At 40.1% G+C, this 17632-nt stretch overlaps 9 non-coding genes across 9 annotated transcripts; all 9 read left to right on the top strand.

Annotated features, from left to right (window-relative positions):
- The first annotated feature begins 1246 nt into the window (after window positions 1-1246).
- trnav-cac lies at window positions 1247-1319 on the top strand. Its single transcript has one exon. It is a non-coding gene; the product is annotated as a tRNA-Val (tRNA).
- Window positions 1320-2551: 1232 nt separating this feature from the next.
- trnav-aac lies at window positions 2552-2624 on the top strand. Its single transcript has one exon. It is a non-coding gene; the product is annotated as a tRNA-Val (tRNA).
- Window positions 2625-3719: 1095 nt separating this feature from the next.
- trnav-cac lies at window positions 3720-3792 on the top strand. Its single transcript has one exon. It is a non-coding gene; the product is annotated as a tRNA-Val (tRNA).
- A 1430-nt stretch (window positions 3793-5222) lies between these two features.
- trnav-cac lies at window positions 5223-5295 on the top strand. Its single transcript has one exon. It is a non-coding gene; the product is annotated as a tRNA-Val (tRNA).
- Window positions 5296-7198: 1903 nt separating this feature from the next.
- trnav-aac lies at window positions 7199-7271 on the top strand. The gene has a single exon. It is a non-coding gene; the product is annotated as a tRNA-Val (tRNA).
- Window positions 7272-9506: 2235 nt separating this feature from the next.
- Window positions 9507-9579, top strand: trnav-aac. Its single transcript has one exon. It is a non-coding gene; the product is annotated as a tRNA-Val (tRNA).
- Window positions 9580-12148: 2569 nt separating this feature from the next.
- Window positions 12149-12221, top strand: trnav-aac. The gene has a single exon. It is a non-coding gene; the product is annotated as a tRNA-Val (tRNA).
- Window positions 12222-14790: 2569 nt separating this feature from the next.
- Window positions 14791-14863, top strand: trnav-aac. Its single transcript has one exon. It is a non-coding gene; the product is annotated as a tRNA-Val (tRNA).
- A 2569-nt stretch (window positions 14864-17432) lies between these two features.
- Window positions 17433-17505, top strand: trnav-aac. Its single transcript has one exon. It is a non-coding gene; the product is annotated as a tRNA-Val (tRNA).
- The last annotated feature ends 127 nt before the right edge of the window (window positions 17506-17632 follow it).

The raw sequence follows: 17632 nt of genomic DNA, 5'->3' as shown, positions 1-17632 counted from the left end.
TCTGAGCCAGGCAAATGAATTTATCATGGTCATTGTAATGGATATATCCAAAGAAATGGCAATATAATCCAAGGTAAAACAAACAAAAATGTAGATCGTTTTCTGTCATTTCAGCTGCTTGATGTGATTGTGTGATAGATTTAGTTGGCTGGCTAGCAAAGGAAAAGAAGCTAGCCTGCATAGGTACAGTGCATTCGGAAAGTTTTCAGACCCCTTACTTTTTTCCACATTTTGTTACGTTACAGCCTTATACTAAAATGGATGAAATAAAATAAAATCTATCTACACACAATACCACATAATGACAACATATAGTTTTTATTAATGAAAAAAATATTTTAAAAATACCTTATTTACATACATTTTCAGACCCTTTGCTATGAGGCTGGAAATTGAGCTCAGGTCCATCCTGTTTCCATTGATCATCCTTGAGATGTTTCTTCAACTTGATTGGAGTCCACCTGTGGTAAATTCAAATGATTGGTCATTTCTGCAGCATTGAAGGTACCCAAGAACACAGTGGCTTCCATTACTCTTAAATAGAAGAAGTTTGGAACCACCAAGCCTCTTCCAAGTTCCGGCTGCACACGATAATTCCCGGCTTCTCATGTCTACCTCACATAATATCCCAAATTGAGTACCACAGAAAGAGCCATAATACCCATTAAATATTTTAAAAATACCTTATTTACGTACGTTTTCAGACCCTTTGCTATGAGGCTGGAAATTGAGCTCAGGTCCATCCTGTTTCCATTGATCATCCTTGAGATGTTTCTTCAACTTGATTGGAGTCCACCTGTGGTAAATTCAAATGATTGGTCATTTCTGCAGCATTGAAGGTACCCAAGAACACAGTGGCTTCCATCACTCTTAAATAGAAGAAGTTTTGAACCACCAAGCCTCTTCCAAGAGCCGCTGCACACAATAATTCCCGGCTTCTCAAGCCTTATTGTTTAATTAATTGACTAAGTAATTTCTGATTTCATTAGGTTCTGAGAGCGATAAATGTCCCACCCAGCCAAAGTCAGCCACACCCTTAGTATTTCACTCATTGGGTTTCCGTAGTGTAGATGTTATCACGTTCGCAAGGTCTCCGGTTCGAGACCGGGCGGAAACACATTTTAACAAATTGGTCCTTCGCACTTCTCAGTATTTGCTATTCAGACTTTAGTTTCAGTAGTGTATTGGTTATCACGTTCGCCTCACACGCGAAAGTCAGTCACACCCTTAGTTTTCCAATCATTCGGTTTCCGTAGTGTAGTGGTTATCACGTTCGCCTCACACGCGAAAGGTCCCCGGTTCGAAACCGGGCGGAAACATTTTGTAATATTCAATATTTCCCAATGCCCAGAGGCTAGCATTTGGTTTGAAACAGTTGAGGTTTGTCTAAACCTTGCTGTCTACCTCTCCGACCTGTGGATCAATGTTGCCGTTTTTTTGGGGACCTCCACCATGCGATCTGTATGAATGTGACCAGACTGACAGCTTCTCTGAGCCAGGCAAATTCATTTATCAGGGTCATTGTAATGGATATATCCAAAGAAATGGCAATATAATCCAAGGTAAAACAAACAAAAATGTAGATCGTTTTCTGTCATTTCAGCTGCTTGATGTGATTGTGTGATATATTTAGTTGGCTGGCTAGCAAAGGAAAAGAAGCTAGCCTGCATAGTACAGTGCATTCGGAAAGTTTTCAGACCCCTTACTTTTTTCCACATTTTGTTACGTTACAGCCTTATTCTAAAATGGATGAAATAAAATAAAATCTATCTACACACAATACCACATAATGACAAAGCGATAACATATAGTTTTTATTAATGAAAAAAATATTTTAAAAATACCTTATTTACATACATTTTCAGACCCTTTGCTATGAGGCTGGAAATTGAGCTCAGGTCCATCCTGTTTCCATTGATCATCCTTGAGATGTTTCTTCAACTTGATTGGAGTCCACCTGTGTTAAATTCAAATGATTGGTCATTTCTGCAGCATTGAAGGTACCCAAGAACACAGTGGCTTCCATCACTCTTAAATAGAAGAAGTTTGGAACCACCAAGCCTCTTCCAAGTTCAAGCTGCACACGATAATTCCCGGCTTCTCATGTCTACCTCACATAATATCCCAAATTGAGTACCACAGAAAGAGCCATAATACCCATTAAATATTTTAAAAATACCTTATTTACGTACGTTTTCAGACCCTTTGCTATGAGTCTGGAAATTGAGCTCGGTTCCATCCTGTTTCCATTGATCATCCTTGAGATGTTTCTTCAACTTGATTGGAGTCCACCTGTGGTAAATTCAAATGATTGGTCATTTCTGCAGCATTGAAGGTACCCAAGAACACAGTGGCTTCCATCACTCTTAAATGGAAGAAGTTTTGAACCACCAAGCCTCTTCCAAGAGCCGCTGCACACAATAATTCCCGGCTTCTCAAGCCTTATTGTTTAATTAATTGACTAAGTAATTTCTGATTTCATTAGGTTCTGAGAGCGATAAATGTCCCACCCAGCCAAAGTCAGCCACACCCTTAGTACTCCACTCATTGGGTTTCCGTAGTGTAGTGGTTATCACGTTCGCCTAACACGCGAAAGGTCCCCGGTTCGAAACCGGGCGGAAACATTTGGTAATATTCAATATTTCCCAATGCCCAGAGGCTAGCATTTGGTTTGAAACAGTTGAGGTTTGTCTAAACCTTGCTGTCTACCTCTCCGACCTGTGGATCAATGTTGCCGTTTTTTTGGGGACCTCCACCATGCGATCTGTATGAATGTGACCAGACTGACAGCTTCTCTGAGCCAGGCAAATTCATTTATCAGGGTCATTGTAATGGATATATCCAAAGAAATGGCAATATAATCCAAGGTAAAACAAACAAAAATGTAGATCGTTTTCTGTCATTTCAGCTGCTTGATGTGATTGTGTGATAGATTTAGTTGGCTGGCTAGCAAAGGAAAAGAAGCTAGCCTGCATAGGTACAGTGCATTCGGAAAGTTTTCAGACCCCTTACTTTTTTCCACATTTTGTTACGTTACAGCCTTATACTAAAATGGATGAAATAAAATAAAATCTATCTACACACAATACCACATAATGACAAAGCGATAGCATATAGTTTTTATTAATGAAAAAAATATTTTAAAAATACCTTATTTACATACATTTTCAGACCCTTTGCTATGAGACTGGAAATTGAGCTCAGGTCCATCCTGTTTCCATTGATCATCCTTGAGATGTTTCTTCAACTTGATTGGAGTCCACCTGTGGTAAATTCAAATGATTGGTCATTTCTGCAGCATTGAAGGTACCCAAGAACACAGTGGCTTCCATCACTCTTAAATGGAAGAAGTTTTGAACCACCAAGCCTCTTCCAAGAGCCGCTGCACACGATAATTCCCGGCTTCTCAAGCCTTATTGTTTAATTAATTGACTAAGTAATTTCTGATTTCATTAGGTTCTGAGAGCGATAAATGTCCCACCCAGCCAAAGTCAGCCACACCCGTAGTATTCTACTCATTGGGTTTCCGTAGTGTACTGGTTATCACGTTCGGCTAACACGCGAAAGGTCCCCAGTTCGAGACCGGGCGGAAACACATTTTAACAGATTGGTCCTTCGCACTTCTCAGTATTTGCTATTCAGACTTTAGTTTCAGTAGTGTATTGGTTATCACGTTCGCCTCACAAAGTCAGTCACACCCTTAGTTTTCCAATCATTTGGTTTCCGTAGTGTAGTGGTTATCATGTTCGCCTCACACGCGAAAGGTCCCCGGTTCGAAACCGGGCGGAAACATTTGGTAATATTCAATATTTCCCAATGCCCAGAGGCTAGCATTTGGTTTGAAACAGTTGAGGTTTGTCTAAACCTTGCTGTCTACCTCTCCGACCTGTGGATCAATGTTGCCGTTTTTTTGGGGACCTCCACCATGCGATCTGTATGAATGTGACCAGACTGACAGCTTCTCTGAGCCAGGCAAATTCATTTATCAGGGTCATTGTAATGGATATATCCAAAGAAATGGCAATATAATCCAAGGTAAAACAAACAAAAATGTAGATCGTTTTCTGTCATTTCAGCTGCTTGATGTGATTGTGTGATAGATTTAGTTGGCTGGCTAGCAAAGGAAAAGAAGCTAGCCTGCATAGGTACAGTGCATTCGGAAAGTTTTCAGACCCCTTACTTTTTTCCACATTTTGTTACGTTACAGCCTTATACTAAAATGGATGAAATAAAATAAAATCTATCTACACACAATACCACATAATGACAAAGCGATAGCATATAGTTTTTATTAATGAAAAAAATATTTTAAAAATACCTTATTTACATACATTTTCAGACCCTTTGCTATGAGACTGGAAATTGAGCTCAGGTCCATCCTGTTTCCATTGATCATCCTTGAGATGTTTCTTCAACTTGATTGGAGTCCACCTGTGGTAAATTCAAATGATTGGTCATTTCTGCAGCATTGAAGGTACCCAAGAACACAGTGGCTTCCATCACTCTTAAATAGAAGAAGTTTGGAACCACCAAGCCTCTTCCAAGTTCCAGCTGCACACGATAATTCCCGGCTTCTCATGTCTACCTCACATAATATCCCAAATTGAGTACCACAGAAAGAGCCATAATACCCATTAAATATTTTAAAAATACCTTATTTACGTAAGTTTTCAGACCCTTTGCTATGAGGCTGGAAATTGAGCTCAGGTCCATCCTGTTTCCATTGATCATCCTTGAGATGTTTCTTCAACTTTATTGGAGTCCACCTGTGGTAAATTCAAATGATTGGTCATTTCTGCAGCATTGAAGGTACCCAAGAACACAGTGGCTTCCATCACTCTTAAATGGAAGAAGTTTTGAACCACCAAGCCTCTTCCAAGAGCCGCTGCACACGATAATTCCCGGCTTCTCAAGCCTTATTGTTTAATTAATTGACTAAGTAATTTCTGATTTCATTAGGTTCTGAGAGCGATAAATGTCCCACCCAGCCAAAGTCAGCCACACCCGTAGTATTCTACTCATTGGGTTTCCGTAGTGTACTGGTTATCACGTTCGGCTAACACGCGAAAGGTCCCCGGTTCGAGACCGGGCGGAAACACATTTTAACAGATTGGTCCTTCGCACTTCTCAGTATTTGCTATTCAGACTTTAGTTTCAGTAGTGTATTGGTTATCACGTTCGCCTCACAAAGTCAGTCACACCCTTAGTTTTCCAATCATTTGGTTTCCGTAGTGTAGTGGTTATCATGTTCGCCTCACACGCGAAAGGTCCCCGGTTCGAAACCGGGCGGAAACATTTGGTAATATTCAATATTTCCCAATGCCCAGAGGCTAGCATTTGGTTTGAAACAGTTGAGGTTTGTCTAAACCTTGCTGTCTACCTCTCCGACCTGTGGATCAATGTTGCCGTTTTTTTGGGGACCTCCACCATGCGATCTGTATGAATGTGACCAGACTGACAGCTTCTCTGAGCCAGGCAAATTCATTTATCAGGGTCATTGTAATGGATATATCCAAAGAAATGGCAATATAATCCAAGGTAAAACAAACAAAAATGTAGATCGTTTTCTGTCATTTCAGCTGCTTGATGTGATTGTGTGATAGATTTAGTTGGCTGGCTAGCAAAGGAAAAGAAGCTAGCCTGCATAGGTACAGTGCATTCGGAAAGTTTTCAGACCCCTTACTTTTTTCCACATTTTGTTACGTTACAGCCTTATACTAAAATGGATGAAATAAAATAAAATCTATCTACACACAATACCACATAATGACAAAGCGATAGCATATAGTTTTTATTAATGAAAAAAATATTTTAAAAATACCTTATTTACATACATTTTCAGACCCTTTGCTATGAGACTGGAAATTGAGCTCAGGTCCATCCTGTTTCCATTGATCATCCTTGAGATGTTTCTTCAACTTGATTGGAGTCCACCTGTGGTAAATTCAAATGATTGGTCATTTCTGCAGCATTGAAGGTACCCAAGAACACAGTGGCTTCCATCACTCTTAAATAGAAGAAGTTTGGAACCACCAAGCCTCTTCCAAGTTCCAGCTGCACACGATAATTCCCGGCTTCTCATGTCTACCTCACATAATATCCCAAATTGAGTACCACAGAAAGAGCCATAATACCCATTAAATATTTTAAAAATACCTTATTTACGTAAGTTTTCAGACCCTTTGCTATGAGGCTGGAAATTGAGCTCAGGTCCATCCTGTTTCCATTGATCATCCTTGAGATGTTTCTTCAACTTGATTGGAGTCCACCTGTGGTAAATTCAAATGATTGGTCATTTCTGCAGCATTGAAGGTACCCAAGAACACAGTGGCTTCCATCACTCTTAAATAGAAGAAGTTTGGAACCACCAAGCCTCTTCCAAGTTCCGGCTGCACACAATAATTCCCGGCTTCTCATGTCTACCTCACATAATATCCCAAATTGAGTACCACAGAAAGAGCCATAATACCCATTAAATATTTTAAAAATACCTTATTTACGTACGTTTTCAGACCCTTTGCTATGAGGCTGGAAATTGAGCTCAGGTCCATCCTGTTTCCATTGATCATCCTTGAGATGTTTCTTCAACTTGATTGGAGTCCACCTGTGGTAAATTCAAATGATTGGTCATTTCTGCAGCATTGAAGGTACCCAAGAACACAGTGGCTTCCATCACTCTTAAATAGAAGAAGTTTGGAACCACCAAGCCTCTTCCAAGTTCCAGCTGCACACGATAATTCCCGGCTTCTCATGTCTACCTCACATAATATCCCAAATTGAGTACCACAGAAAGAGCCATAATACCCATTAAATATTTTAAAAATACCTTATTTACGTACGTTTTCAGACCCTTTGCTATGAGGCTGGAAATTGAGCTCAGGTCCATCCTGTTTCCATTGATCATCCTTGAGATGTTTCTTCAACTTGATTGGAGTCCACCTGTGGTAAATTCAAATGATTGGTCATTTCTGCAGCATTGAAGGTACCCAAGAACACAGTGGCTTCCATCACTCTTAAATGGAAGAAGTTTTGAACCACCAAGCCTCTTCCAAGAGCCGCTGCACACAATAATTCCCGGCTTCTCAAGCCTTATTGTTTAATTAATTGACTAAGTAATTTCTGATTTCATTAGGTTCTGAGAGCGATAAATGTCCCACCCAGCCAAAGTCAGCCACACCCTTAGTACGCCACTCATTGGGTTTCTGTAGTGTAGTGGTTAACACGTTCGCCTAACACGTGAAAGGTCCCCGGTTCGAGACCGGGCGGAAACACATTTTAACAAATTGGTCCTTCGCACTTCTCAGTATTTGCTATTCAGACTTTAGTTTCAGTAGTGTATTGGTTATCACGTTCGCCTCACACGCGAAAGTCAGTCACACCCTTAGTTTTCCAATCATTCAGTTTCCGTAGTGTAGTGGTTATCACGTTCGCCTCACATGCGAAAGGTCCCCAGTTCGAAACCAGGCGGAAACATTTTGTAATATTCAGTATTTCCCAATGCCCAGAGGCTAGCATTTGGTTTGAAACAGTTGAGGTTTGTTTAAACCTTGCTGTCTACCTCTCCAACCTGTGGATCAATGTTGCCGTTTTTTTGGGGACCTCCACCATGCGATCTGTATGAATGTGACCAGACTGACAGCTTCTCTGAGCCAGGCAAATTCATTTATCAGGGTCATTGTAATGGATATATCCAAAGAAATGGCAATATAATCCAAGGTAAAACAAACAAAAATGTAGATCGTTTTCTGTCATTTCAGCTGCTTGATGTGATTGTGTGATAGATTTAGTTGGCTGGCTAGCAAAGGAAAAGAAGCTAGCCTGCATAGGTACAGTGCATTCGGAAAGTTTTCAGACCCCTTACTTTTTTCCACATTTTGTTACGTTACAGCCTTATACTAAAATGGATGAAATAAAATAAAATCTATCTACACACAATACCACATAATGACAAAGCGATAACACATAGATTTTATTAATGAAAAAAATATTTTAAAAATACCTTATTTACATACATTTTCAGACCCTTTGCTATGAGGCTGGAAATTGAGCTCAGGTCCATCCTGTTTCCATTGATCATCCTTGAGACGTTTCTTCAACTTGATTGGAGTCCACCTGTGGTAAATTCAAATGATTGGTCATTTCTGCAGCATTGAAGGTACCCAAGAACACAGTGGCTTCCATCACTCTTAAATAGAAGAAGTTTGGAACCACCAAGCCTCTTCCAAGTTCCAGCTGCACACGATAATTCCCGGCTTCTCATGTCTACCTCACATAATATCCCAAATTGAGTACCACAGAAAGAGCCATAATACCCATTAAATATTTTAAAAATACCTTATTTACGTACGTTTTCAGACCCTTTGCTACTAGGCTGGAAATTGAGCTCAGGTCCATCCTGTTTCCATTGATCATCCTTGAGACGTTTCTTCAACTTGATTGGAGTCCACCTGTGGTAAATTCAAATGATTGGTCATTTCTGCAGCATTGAAGGTACCCAAGAACACAGTGGCTTCCATCACTCTTAAATGGAAGAAGTTTTGAACCAGTGTAGTGGTTATCACGTTTGCCTCACACGCGAAAGGTCCCCGGTTCGAAACCGGGCGTAAACATCTTGTAATATTCAATATTTCCCAATGCCCAGAGGCTAGCATTTGGTTTGAAACAGTTGAGGTTTGTCTAAACCTTGCTGTCTACCTCTCCGACCTGTGGATCAATGTTGCCGTTTTTTGGGGACCTCCACCATGCGATCTGTATGAATGTGACCAGACTGACAGCTTCTCTGAGCCAGGCAAATTCATTTATCAGGGTCATTGTAATGGATATATCCAAAGAAATGGCAATATAATCCAAGGTAAAACAAACAAAAATGTAGATCGTTTTCTGTCATTTCAGCTGCTTGATGTGATTGTGTGATAGATTTAGTTGGCTGGCTAGCAAAGGAAAAGAAGCTAGCCTGCATAGGTACAGTGCATTCGGAAAGTTTTCAGACCCCTTACTTTTTTCCACATTTTGTTACGTTACAGCCTTATACTAAAATGGATGAAATAAAATAAAATCTATCTACACACAATACCACATAATGACAAAGCGATAGCATATAGTTTTTATTAATGAAAAAAATATTTTAAAAATACCTTATTTACATACATTTTCAGACCCTTTGCTATGAGACTGGAAATTGAGCTCAGGTCCATCCTGTTTCCATTGATCATCCTTGAGATGTTTCTTCAACTTGATTGGAGTCCACCTGTGGTAAATTCAAATGATTGGTCATTTCTGCAGCATTGAAGGTACCCAAGAACACAGTGGCTTCCATCACTCTTAAATGGAAGAAGTTTTGAACCACCAAGCCTCGTCCAAGAGCCGCTGCACACAATAATTCCCGGCTTCTCAAGCCTTATTGTTTAATTAATTGACTAAGTAATTTCTGATTTCATTAGGTTCTGAGAGCGATAAATGTCCCACCCAGCCCAAGTCAGCCACACCCTTAGTACGCCACTCATTGGGTTTCTGTAGTGTAGTGGTTATCACGTTCGCCTAACACGCGAAAGGTCCCCGGTTCGAGACCTGGCGGAAACACATTTTAACAGATTGGTCCTTTGCACTTCTCAGTATTTGCTATTCAGACTTTAGTTTCAGTAGTGTATTAGTTATCACGTTCGCCTCACACGCGAAAGTCAGTCACACCCTTAGTTTTCCAATAATTTGGTTTCCGTAGTGTAGTGGTTATCACGTTTGCCTCACACGTGAAAGGTCCCCGGTTTGAAACCTGGCCGAAACATTTTGTAATATTCAATATTTCCCAATGCCCAGAGGCTAGCATTTGGTTTGAAACAGTTGAGCTTTGTCTAAACCTTGCTGTCTACCTCTCCGACCTGTGGATCAATGTTGCCGTTTTTTTGGGGACCTCCACCATGCGATCTGTATGAATGTGACCAGACTGACAGCTTCTCTGAGCCAGGCAAATTCATTTATCAGGGTCATTGTAATGGATATATCCAAAGAAATGGCAATATAATCCAAGGTAAAACAAACAAAAATGTAGATCGTTTTCTGTCATTTCAGCTGCTTGATGTGATTGTGTGATAGATTTAGTTGGCTGGCTAGCAAAGGAAAAGAAGCTAGCCTGCATAGGTACAGTGCATTGGGAAAGTTTTCAGACCCCTTACTTTTTTCCACATTTTGTTTCGTTACAGCCTTATACTAAAATGGATGAAATAAAATAAAATCTATCTACACACAATACCACATAATGACAAAGCGATAACATGTAGTTTTTATTAATGAAAAAATATTTTAAAAATACCTTATTTACATACATTTTCAGACCCTTTGCTATGAGGCTGGAAATTGAGCTCAGGTCCATCCTGTTTCCATTGATCATCCTTGAGATGTTTCTTCAACTTGATTGGAGTCCACCTGTGGTAAATTCAAATGATTGGTCATTTCTGCAGCATTGAAGGTACCCAAGAACACAGTGGCTTCCATCACTCTTAAATAGAAGAAGTTTGGAACCACCAAGCCTCTTCCATGTTCCGGCTGCACACAATAATTACCGGCTTCTCATGTCTACCTCACATAATATCCCAAATTGAGTACCACAGAAAGAGCCATAATACCCATTAAATATTTTAAAAATACCTTATTTACGTACGTTTTCAGACCCTTTGCTATGAGGCTGGAAATTGAGCTCAGGTCCATCCTGTTTCCATTGATCATCCTTGAGGTGTTTCTTCAACTTGATTGGAGTCCACCTGTGGTAAATTCAAATGATTAGTCATTTCTGCAGCATTGAAGGCACCCAAGAACACAGTGGCTTCCATCACTCTTAAATGGAAGAAGTTTGGAACCACCAAGCCTCTTCCAAGTTCCGGCTGCACACGATAATTCCCGGCTTTTCATGTCTACCTCACATAATATCCCAAATTGAGTTCCACAGAAAGAGCCATAATACACATTAAATATTTTAAAAATACCTTATTTACGTAAGTTTTCAGACCCTTTGCTATGAGGCTGGAAATTGAGCTCAGGTCCATCCTGTTTCCATTGATCATCCTTGAGATGTTTCTTCAACTTGATTGGAGTCCACCTGTGGTAAATTCAAATGATTGGTCATTTCTGCAGCATTGAAGGTACCCAAGAACACAGTGGCTTCCATCACTCTTAAATGGAAGAAGTTTTGAACCAGTGTAGTGGTTATCACGTTTGCCTCACACGCGAAAGGTCCCCGGTTCGAAACCGGGCGTAAACATCTTGTAATATTCAATATTTCCCAATGCCCAGAGGCTAGCATTTGGTTTGAAACAGTTGAGGTTTGTCTAAACCTTGCTGTCTACCTCTCCGACCTGTGGATCAATGTTGCCGTTTTTTGGGGACCTCCACCATGCGATCTGTATGAATGTGACCAGACTGACAGCTTCTCTGAGCCAGGCAAATTCATTTATCAGGGTCATTGTAATGGATATATCCAAAGAAATGGCAATATAATCCAAGGTAAAACAAACAAAAATGTAGATCGTTTTCTGTCATTTCAGCTGCTTGATGTGATTGTGTGATAGATTTAGTTGGCTGGCTAGCAAAGGAAAAGAAGCTAGCCTGCATAGGTACAGTGCATTCGGAAAGTTTTCAGACCCCTTACTTTTTTCCACATTTTGTTACGTTACAGCCTTATACTAAAATGGATGAAATAAAATAAAATCTATCTACACACAATACCACATAATGACAAAGCGATAGCATATAGTTTTTATTAATGAAAAAAATATTTTAAAAATACCTTATTTACATACATTTTCAGACCCTTTGCTATGAGACTGGAAATTGAGCTCAGGTCCATCCTGTTTCCATTGATCATCCTTGAGATGTTTCTTCAACTTGATTGGAGTCCACCTGTGGTAAATTCAAATGATTGGTCATTTCTGCAGCATTGAAGGTACCCAAGAACACAGTGGCTTCCATCACTCTTAAATGGAAGAAGTTTTGAACCACCAAGCCTCGTCCAAGAGCCGCTGCACACAATAATTCCCGGCTTCTCAAGCCTTATTGTTTAATTAATTGACTAAGTAATTTCTGATTTCATTAGGTTCTGAGAGCGATAAATGTCCCACCCAGCCCAAGTCAGCCACACCCTTAGTACGCCACTCATTGGGTTTCTGTAGTGTAGTGGTTATCACGTTCGCCTAACACGCGAAAGGTCCCCGGTTCGAGACCTGGCGGAAACACATTTTAACAGATTGGTCCTTTGCACTTCTCAGTATTTGCTATTCAGACTTTAGTTTCAGTAGTGTATTAGTTATCACGTTCGCCTCACACGCGAAAGTCAGTCACACCCTTAGTTTTCCAATAATTTGGTTTCCGTAGTGTAGTGGTTATCACGTTTGCCTCACACGTGAAAGGTCCCCGGTTTGAAACCTGGCCGAAACATTTTGTAATATTCAATATTTCCCAATGCCCAGAGGCTAGCATTTGGTTTGAAACAGTTGAGCTTTGTCTAAACCTTGCTGTCTACCTCTCCGACCTGTGGATCAATGTTGCCGTTTTTTTGGGGACCTCCACCATGCGATCTGTATGAATGTGACCAGACTGACAGCTTCTCTGAGCCAGGCAAATTCATTTATCAGGGTCATTGTAATGGATATATCCAAAGAAATGGCAATATAATCCAAGGTAAAACAAACAAAAATGTAGATCGTTTTCTGTCATTTCAGCTGCTTGATGTGATTGTGTGATAGATTTAGTTGGCTGGCTAGCAAAGGAAAAGAAGCTAGCCTGCATAGGTACAGTGCATTGGGAAAGTTTTCAGACCCCTTACTTTTTTCCACATTTTGTTTCGTTACAGCCTTATACTAAAATGGATGAAATAAAATAAAATCTATCTACACACAATACCACATAATGACAAAGCGATAACATGTAGTTTTTATTAATGAAAAAATATTTTAAAAATACCTTATTTACATACATTTTCAGACCCTTTGCTATGAGGCTGGAAATTGAGCTCAGGTCCATCCTGTTTCCATTGATCATCCTTGAGATGTTTCTTCAACTTGATTGGAGTCCACCTGTGGTAAATTCAAATGATTGGTCATTTCTGCAGCATTGAAGGTACCCAAGAACACAGTGGCTTCCATCACTCTTAAATAGAAGAAGTTTGGAACCACCAAGCCTCTTCCATGTTCCGGCTGCACACAATAATTACCGGCTTCTCATGTCTACCTCACATAATATCCCAAATTGAGTACCACAGAAAGAGCCATAATACCCATTAAATATTTTAAAAATACCTTATTTACGTACGTTTTCAGACCCTTTGCTATGAGGCTGGAAATTGAGCTCAGGTCCATCCTGTTTCCATTGATCATCCTTGAGATGTTTCTTCAACTTGATTGGAGTCCACCTGTGGTAAATTCAAATGATTAGTCATTTCTGCAGCATTGAAGGCACCCAAGAACACAGTGGCTTCCATCACTCTTAAATGGAAGAAGTTTGGAACCACCAAGCCTCTTCCAAGTTCCGGCTGCACACGATAATTCCCGGCTTTTCATGTCTACCTCACATAATATCCCAAATTGAGTTCCACAGAAAGAGCCATAATACACATTAAATATTTTAAAAATACCTTATTTACGTAAGTTTTCAGACCCTTTGCTATGAGGCTGGAAATTGAGCTCAGGTCCATCCTGTTTCCATTGATCATCCTTGAGATGTTTCTTCAACTTGATTGGAGTCCACCTGTGGTAAATTCAAATGATTGGTCATTTCTGCAGCATTGAAGGTACCCAAGAACACAGTGGCTTCCATCACTCTTAAATGGAAGAAGTTTTGAACCAGTGTAGTGGTTATCACGTTTGCCTCACACGCGAAAGGTCCCCGGTTCGAAACCGGGCGGAAACATCTTGTAATATTCAATATTTCCCAATGCCCAGAGGCTAGCATTTGGTTTGAAACAGTTGAGGTTTGTCTAAACCTTGCTGTCTACCTCTCCGACCTGTGGATCAATGTTGCCGTTTTTTGGGGACCTCCACCATGCGATCTGTATGAATGTGACCAGACTGACAGCTTCTCTGAGCCAGGCAAATTCATTTATCAGGGTCATTGTAATGGATATATCCAAAGAAATGGCAATATAATCCAAGGTAAAACAAACAAAAATGTAGATCGTTTTCTGTCATTTCAGCTGCTTGATGTGATTGTGTGATAGATTTAGTTGGCTGGCTAGCAAAGGAAAAGAAGCTAGCCTGCATAGGTACAGTGCATTCGGAAAGTTTTCAGACCCCTTACTTTTTTCCACATTTTGTTACGTTACAGCCTTATACTAAAATGGATGAAATAAAATAAAATCTATCTACACACAATACCACATAATGACAAAGCGATAGCATATAGTTTTTATTAATGAAAAAAATATTTTAAAAATACCTTATTTACATACATTTTCAGACCCTTTGCTATGAGACTGGAAATTGAGCTCAGGTCCATCCTGTTTCCATTGATCATCCTTGAGATGTTTCTTCAACTTGATTGGAGTCCACCTGTGGTAAATTCAAATGATTGGTCATTTCTGCAGCATTGAAGGTACCCAAGAACACAGTGGCTTCCATCACTCTTAAATGGAAGAAGTTTTGAACCACCAAGCCTCGTCCAAGAGCCGCTGCTCACAATAATTCCCGGCTTCTCAAGCCTTATTGTTTAATTAATTGACTAAGTAATTTCTGATTTCATTAGGTTCTGAGAGCGATAAATGTCCCACCCAGCCCAAGTCAGCCACACCCTTAGTACGCCACTCATTGGGTTTCTGTAGTGTAGTGGTTATCACGTTCGCCTAACACGCGAAAGGTCCCCGGTTCAAGACCGGGCGGAAACACATTTTAACAGATTGGTCCTTTGCACTTCTCAGTATTTGCTATTCAGACTTTAGTTTCAGTAGTGTATTAGTTATCACGTTCGCCTCACACGCGAAAGTCAGTCACACCCTTAGTTTTCCAATAATTTGGTTTCCGTAGTGTAGTGGTTATCACGTTTGCCTCACACGTGAAAGGTCCCCGGTTTGAAACCTGGCCGAAACATTTTGTAATATTCAATATTTCCCAATGCCCAGAGGCTAGCATTTGGTTTGAAACAGTTGAGCTTTGTCTAAACCTTGCTGTCTACCTCTCCGACCTGTGGATCAATGTTGCCGTTTTTTTGGGGACCTCCACCATGCGATCTGTATGAATGTGACCAGACTGACAGCTTCTCTGAGCCAGGCAAATTCATTTATCAGGGTCATTGTAATGGATATATCCAAAGAAATGGCAATATAATCCAAGGTAAAACAAACAAAAATGTAGATCGTTTTCTGTCATTTCAGCTGCTTGATGTGATTGTGTGATAGATTTAGTTGGCTGGCTAGCAAAGGAAAAGAAGCTAGCCTGCATAGGTACAGTGCATTGGGAAAGTTTTCAGACCCCTTACTTTTTTCCACATTTTGTTTCGTTACAGCCTTATACTAAAATGGATGAAATAAAATAAAATCTATCTACACACAATACCACATAATGACAAAGCGATAGCATATAGTTTTTATTAATGAAAAAATATTTTAAAAATACCTTATTTACATACATTTTCAGACCCTTTGCTATGAGGCTGGAAATTGAGCTCAGGTCCATCCTGTTTCCATTGATCATCCTTGAGATGTTTCTTCAACTTGATTGGAGTCCACCTGTGGTAAATTCAAATTATTGGTCATTTCTGCAGCATTGAAGGTACCCAAGAACACAGTGGCTTCCATCACTCTTAAATAGAAGAAGTTTGGAACCACCAAGCCTCTTCCATGTTCCGGCTGCACACAATAATTACCGGCTTCTCATGTCTACCTCACATAATATCCCAAATTGAGTACCACAGAAAGAGCCATAATACCCATTAAATATTTTAAAAATACCTTATTTACGTACGTTTTCAGACCCTTTGCTATGAGGCTGGAAATTGAGCTCAGGTCCATCCTGTTTCCATTGATCATCCTTGAGATGTTTCTTCAACTTGATTGGAGTCCACCTGTGGTAAATTCAAATGATTAGTCATTTCTGCAGCATTGAAGGCACCCAAGAACACAGTGGCTTCCATCACTCTTAAATGGAAGAAGTTTGGAACCACCAAGCCTCTTCCAAGTTCCGGCTGCACACGATAATTCCCGGCTTTTCATGTCTACCTCACATAATATCCCAAATTGAGTTCCACAGAAAGAGCCATAATACACATTAAATATTTTAAAAATACCTTATTTACGTAAGTTTTCAGACCCTTTGCTATGAGGCTGGAAATTGAGCTCAGGTCCATCCTGTTTCCATTGATCATCCTTGAGATGTTTCTTCAACTTGATTGGAGTCCACCTGTGGTAAATTCAAATGATTGGTCATTTCTGCAGCATTGAAGGTACCCAAGAACACAGTGGCTTCCATCACTCTTAAATGGAAGAAGTTTTGAACCAGTGTAGTGGTTATCACGTTTGCCTCACACGCGAAAGGTCCCCGGTTCGAAACCGGGCGGAAACATCTTGTCATATTCAATATTTCCCAATGCCCAGAGGCTAGCATTTGGTTTGAAACAGTTGAGGTTTGTCTAAACCTTGCTGTCTACCTCTCTGACCTGTGGATCAATGTTGCCGTTTTTTGGGGACCTCCACCATGCGATCTGTATGAATGTGACCAGACTGACAGCTTCTCTGAGCCAGGCAAATTCATTTATCAGGGTCATTGTAATGGATATATCCAAAGAAATGGCAATATAATCCAAGGTAAAACAAACAAAAATGTAGATCGTTTTCTGTCATTTCAGCTGCTTGATGTGATTGTGTGATAGATTTAGTTGGCTGGCTAGCAAAGGAAAAGAAGCTAGCCTGCATAGGTACAGTGCATTCGGAAAGTTTTCAGACCCCTTACTTTTTTCCACATTTTGTTACGTTACAGCCTTATACTAAAATGGATGAAATAAAATAAAATCTATCTACACACAATACCACATAATGACAAAGCGATAGCATATAGTTTTTATTAATGAAAAAAATATTTTAAAAATACCTTATTTACATACATTTTCAGACCCTTTGCTATGAGACTGGAAATTGAGCTCAGGTCCATCCTGTTTCCATTGATCATCCTTGAGATGTTTCTTCAACTTGATTGGAGTCCACCTGTGGTAAATTCAAATGATTGGTCATTTCTGCAGCATTGAAGGTACCCAAGAACACAGTGGCTTCCATCACTCTTAAATGGAAGAAGTTTTGAACCACCAAGCCTCGTCCAAGAGCCGCTGCACACAATAATTCCCGGCTTCTCAAGCCTTATTGTTTAATTAATTGACTAAGTAATTTCTGATTTCATTAGATTCTGAGAGCGATAAATGTCCCACCCAGCCCAAGTCAGCCACACCCTTAGTACGCCACTCATTGGGTTTCTGTAGTGTAGTGGTTATCACGTTCGCCTAACACGCGAAAGGTCCCCGGTTCGAGACCGGGCGGAAACACATTTTAACAGATTGGTCCTTTGCACTTCTCTGTATTTGCTATTCAGACTTTAGTTTCAGTAGTGTATTAGTTATCACGTTCGCCTCACACGCGAAAGTCAGTCACACCCTTAGTTTTCCAATAATT

Source organism: Oncorhynchus mykiss, unplaced genomic scaffold (assembly GCF_013265735.2).
Source record: "Oncorhynchus mykiss isolate Arlee unplaced genomic scaffold, USDA_OmykA_1.1 un_scaffold_578, whole genome shotgun sequence".
Classification (NCBI taxonomy): Eukaryota; Metazoa; Chordata; class Actinopteri; order Salmoniformes; family Salmonidae; genus Oncorhynchus; species Oncorhynchus mykiss.
Note: the sequence above shows the minus strand (reverse complement) of the source record. Positions and strands in the feature narration are given on the sequence as shown.